Below are 6,051 nucleotides of genomic sequence, written 5' to 3'. Positions count from 1 at the left end.
GGTGCAGAGGACTCGAATTAGGGTAGAGGGCAAACAGATAGGAGTTCGGTAGTTATAGTACGAAAGATTGCTTTGTTCGTATCTGCGCCTGGAGTTTCTTGTTCGTGTTGTTTTAGTGATTTCTATGATTTTGGATAGATAGTTTATAGAAGTACCTTGTGGGTGTCTTATTTCCTTTATTATCTAGCAATGTGTTATCTCATTTTGTTGTGTGCTTTTATGTTTTTTGTTTGTTATATTGTTATATGTCTTGAGTCGAGGGTTTATCGAAAATAGCCTCTCTACCTCATATGGGGTAGCGGTATGGACTGCGTAATACACTGGGTATGGTGGTGGTGGTGGTGTGTGTGTGTAACTGCGTAACATCATAATCCTAGTATAGTTGTTCCTATTTTCTAGGAATTATGCAGTCTTTTAGCATTCCAGTTTTCTATTTCAGTTATACTACTCTTCTATTTATACTGATAGTTTGAAGTTCAATAAAACAACTCTTTCAATCATAATCATTTGACTGCTTCAGTTCATAACATTGGTATCAAAGCCTTACTTCTTTAAAGGACTTGTAAGTGCTTTTTTTCTGAGTGTTTATCCAAATTTGTGGCTGCAAAACACCATTCAAACAATGGAGAATGCAGGTTCTATTTTTGCTATAGCTCCCCCAATTTTCGACGAAGAAAATTATCAAGCCTGGGCAGTGAAATTGCAGGCTTATTTGGAGGCCTGTGATTTGTGGGAGGCTGTCGAGGAAGACTATAAAGTGCTTCCTTTTCCAGAGAATCCAACCATGGCTCAGACTAAAGCTCACAAGGAGAGGACAACAACAAAGTACAAAGCTAAATTCTGTCTCTTTCATGCAGTTTCTACCACTATTTTTAGTAGAGTAATGACATGTAAATCAGCCAAAGAAATTTGAGATTTCCTCAAGAAAGAGTACGGGGGAGATGAAAGAATCAGAGGAATGAAAGTATTGAACTTGGTCAAAGAATTTGAGATGCAGAGAATGAAGGAATTCAAAACCATTAAGGAATATTATGACAGGTTGCTTCTGATTGCAAATAAGGTAAGGATACTTGGAACTGAACTTAATGACAATAGAATAGTTCAAAAGATACTTGTAACCTTACCTGAAAGATATGAGGCAACTATTGCTTCATTGGAGAATACTAAAGATCTGTCAATGCTTAGCTTGGTAGAGTTATTAAGTGCTTTGCAGGCACAAGAACAACGAAGGATGATGAGGAAAGAAGGATCCATCGAGGGAGCCCTACAAACAAAGTTGCAGCTTGATTCAGGTGTTGCCAGGGGGAATAAAGGAAAAGGGAAGAAGGGAAATTATGGAAACTCTGAAGCTACATCTGGAAAAAATGCTACTAACACCGCTAACAACAAAGAAGGCAAATATCCTCCTTGTCAATATTGAGGGAGGAGAAATCATCCACACTTCAAGTATTGGAGAAAGCCTAATATGAAATGCCGAAAGTATCAAAAATTGGTCATGCCGAGATTATTTACAAAGAGAAGCGTTTACAAAAACAAAATGAAGCACAATTACAGACCAAGAGCAAGAAGAGCAATTATTTGTGGCTACCTGTTACGCAAGCAAAAGTTTAAGTGAAAGCTGGCCCATTGATAGTGGTTATATGAACCACATAACCAGTGATGAAAAGTTTTTTAGAGATCTTGACAAATCAGTTAAATCAAGAGTCAGGATCGGAAATGGAGAATATCTCCCAGCGGCAGGAAAGAGGATTGTAGCAATTGAGAGTATAAAGGTACCACTGTTGAAAATATGAATTTATTATTAAGTTTTATTATCTTTCATTCTAAATATGAAGTTTCATTTATTCCTGAACTTGATTAGAATTTATTAAGTGTTGGACAACTGCTGGAAAATGGATTCAAATTATTATTTGAAGATAAGGCGTGTCTAATCAGTGATCCTAGTGGTCAGGAAATATTTAGAATTAAAATGCAAGGAAAAAGTTTTTCCTTGAATCCATTGGTGGAGGAACAAATAGCCTTTACAAGTCAGTCCTCCGTTGGGGAAACGTGGCACAAAAGGTTGAGGAATTTTCATCACAAAGCTTTGTTTCTTATGCAAAGGAGCAAAATGGTAAATGGTTTCCCAAACTTAGAGGTGCATCTCTCAAGTTGTAAAGCTTGTTTGCTTGGCAAGCAGATTAGGCTTCTATTTAAAAGTTCCACATGGAGAGCTACAGAGAAGTTGCAGCTCATTCATACCGATCTCTATGGTCCACAAAGAACTCCATCGCTCAACGGCAGCAGGTATTATATTATCTTCATTGATGACCTAACAAGAATGTGTTGGATTTATTTTATGAAGTTTAAGTCCAAAGTTGCTGGAATTTTTATGAAGTTCAAAGCTTGGATAGAAAATCAGAGCGGCTGCAAGATTCAGGTCATTAGATCAGATAATGAATTGAATATACATCAGACAGGTTCAATTATTTTTGTGAAGAAGCTGGAATAGAGCATCAGCTCACTGTCCCTTATTCTCCACAGCAAAATGGAGTGAGTAAGAGAAAGAATAGAACAATAATGGATATGACCAGGTGCTTATTGCATGAGAAGAATCTGCCGAAGAAATTCTGGGCAGAAGCAGCGAACACAACTATTTTCTTGTTGAATAAACTGCCGACAAGGGCAGTGAAAAAGAAGACTCTTTTTGAGGCTTGGTATGGTGTTAAACCTACTATAAAAAATCTCAAATATTTGGATGTATGTGTTTTTCTTATGTTCCGCAGGTCAAAAGAGATAAACTTGATGAGAAGACTGAACCAGGGGTTTTCATTGGCTACAGTTCAATTTCTAAAGCTTATAGGATCTTTCAACCTCTATCAGGCAAGATTGTGGTAAGTAGAGATGTTCAATTCCTTGAAGATGATCAATGGAAATGGAATGAGGAGTCTCAAGTTCAAAATGATCGGTGGATGATCAACCTATTAGGGGAACAAGGTCACTCTCTAATATTTATCAGAGATGCAATGTTGCTGTTTTTGAACCCGTAGGATACGAGGAAGCAAAAATTAATCAAAAATGGATAGATGTAATGAAGAAAGAGTTGGCGATGATAGAAAAGAACCAAACTTGGAAGCTAGTGGAAAGACCGCAAGATAGAAAAGTGATTGGAGTTAAATGGATTTTTTGAACCAAGTTCAATCCTCACGGCTCGGTAAACAAGCACAAAGCTAGATTGGTGGTGAAAGGCTACGCACAATTTTGGTGAGTACATTTTTCTGTTACTTTTGCCCCAGTAGTTAGATTGGATACAATTCGAATGCTTTTGGCTATAACATCCCAAAAAAGTTGGAAGATTTTTCTAATGGACATGAAGTCTGCCTTCTTGAATGGTGTAACAACAGGAAGAAATTTATGTTGAGCAGCTAGAAGGGTTTAGTGTACTAGGACATGAAGATATGGTTTATCTATTAAAGAAAGCTTTATACGGGCTAAAGCAAGCTCCTAGAGCTTGGTATAGCCGAATGGATAATCATTTTCTAGACTTAGGCTTTGAAAAAAGCTTAAGTGAACCAACTCTTTATGTCAAGAAAGTTGGCTCTAACATTATTATTATTTCTCTGTATGTCAATGATTTACTTGTGACAGGAAATAATATAGCTTTGATTGAAGAATACAAGGAGGAGATGATGAAAGTTTTTGAGATGACTAATCTTGGCGAGATGACTTATTTTCTGGGAATGGAGATCAAGCAAACTCGAAATGAAGTCTTTATTTGTCAAAAGAAATACATAAAGGAGATTCTAAAAAGATTTAGAATGGAAGAATGCAAGATTGTGAGTACTCCGATGAATCAAAAAGAAAAGCTGAAAAAGGATGATGGAGCTGAGCTAGTTAATGAAGAAGCATATCGAAGCTTAATTGGGTGTTTGATGTATCTCACAACAACAAGGCCTGAGATTTTGTTTCCTGTGAGTGTTTTATCCAGGTTTTTAAATTGTGCAGGAGAGTTGCACATGATAACTGCCAAAATAGTGGTTAGGTATCTTAAAGGAACTCTAGCCTATGACATCAAATTTAGCAAAAGTCAGAACTTCAAACTCTGTGGATATTCTGATAGTGATTGGGGCTGCGCAACTGGTGATATGAAAAGTACTTCCAGTTATTGCTTCACTTTTGGATCAGGGTGTTTCTTATGGTGCTCAAAGAAACAGGAAACAATAGTACAGCCAACAGCTAAAGCAGAATTCATAGCAGCAACAGCTATTGTTAATCAAGCACGATGGCTCAGGAAAGTTTTGATTGATCTACAGCTGGAGCAAGAAGAAAGCACTGCGATCTTTGTGGATAATCAAGCTGCCATAGCCATATCCAAAGATCCCATATTTCATGGAAGGACCAAACACTTCAATATCAAGTTTTATTTTTTGAGGGAAGTGCAGAAAAACGGTGAAGTGGTTTTACTCTATTGCAAATCAGATAATCAAGTAGCGGACATTTTTACCAAGTCATTTCATGTTAGCAGATTCGAATTTCTTAGAGAAAAGCTGGGAATTTGCAGCTCCTGATTCAGGAGGAGATGTTACGTGTGTTTTAGGAGCTGTTAGGAATGGGTCAAAAGACCTCTGTTAGGAATGGGTCAAAAGACCTCAACAGATTTTTAGGATAGCAGTTTATTTTTAGTCATTATCCTAGTATAGTTGTTCCTATTTTCTAGGCATTATGAAGTCTTTCAGCGGTCCAGTTTTCTATTTCAGTTGTACTGCTCTTCTATTTATACTGATAGTTTGAAGTTCAATAAAACAACTTTTTCAATCATAATCATCTGACTGTTTCAGTTCATAACAGAATGCAACAGCACATATCTGTGAATCGTCTGTGATTGCTCGTGTACAAGTACATGTATGATTTTCCACGCTATGTATGAGGCTCATATGCCATACTATACAATTTTCAGATATGTCTAGGCCATTGAGCCATATGTTTCACTTATTTAAAGTAACATATGTATGTTCATGACATAGACAGTTGGCTGGTCCTCGATGAAAGTTAGAGGCGTTGGGTGCTGGCTACGTAACCATATTACAGATTTAACTCCAGTAGTTTAAACTCATCTGACTTTTTACTTATTCTGTGATATAAGTCGAATTTTTCATTACTAAACACCACGCGGATGCCAAATGTAAGTAAAATCTGTTCATATGACACACTTCTAAGTAGCCTACGTTCGTTTATACAGAGTGTTAAAGTACAGTTTAGTTAATTAGGATAGGTTAAGGATGTAACTGAACTTTAAAAATATACATTAAATATGTTTTATGTTAAAATCTCAGTGTGTATGGAAGAAGTAACAAAGTCAAAAAATAATTGAGACAGTTGTATTAATTTTCATACATAGTTCTATTAATTTTTCAAACTTACACGAGATTTGGTAGATGAATTTGTCAAATTCAGTCACATGTTCTTCAAACAATTTGAAAATTGCTGGTACTAATATAGAAATTTACATCAGATAATGCTGTTTTATTCATGAAGACATTACAAGAAGCAAGCATTTAATTTGTATTATAAAACATTAACACTTGGAACAACTTTATATTGTTGATCATCTTGAAGTCAAGTGGTTAAAGAAAGTTTTCCTTGTATTTGCTACTCTATTTTACTGTTTTTCGCTCGTTGGTGGTTGCTATGAAGGTGAAAGAGCAGCACTAATGAACTTCAAATCGTTGCTGACTGATCCATCTAATCGGTTATCTTCATGGCAAGGCGAAAATTGTTGCAGTTGGAAAGGAATCAAACGCTCGAGTTCAGGTCATGTTGTAGTTGTCAGCCTCCGGAATCCTCATCCGATTGAAGTCATGATCAATATCAATAAGGAAGTTGTTTCAAATTCTCAAAGCACGTCCGATTTTGCCCTCAAAGGTAATATATCTCCATTGTTCTTCACTCTTGACCATATGCAACATCTCGACCTGAGTTACAACAACTTCATGTTCTCAAAGTTACCTGCTGAGATATCGAACTTAACAAAGTTGACTTATCTCAATCTGTCGAATGCCATGTTTCAAGATT

The sequence above is a fragment of the Capsicum annuum genome, chromosome 6, assembly GCF_002878395.1.
Source record: "Capsicum annuum cultivar UCD-10X-F1 chromosome 6, UCD10Xv1.1, whole genome shotgun sequence".
In the NCBI taxonomy this organism is placed as follows: Eukaryota; Viridiplantae; Streptophyta; class Magnoliopsida; order Solanales; family Solanaceae; genus Capsicum; species Capsicum annuum.
Note: the sequence above shows the minus strand (reverse complement) of the source record.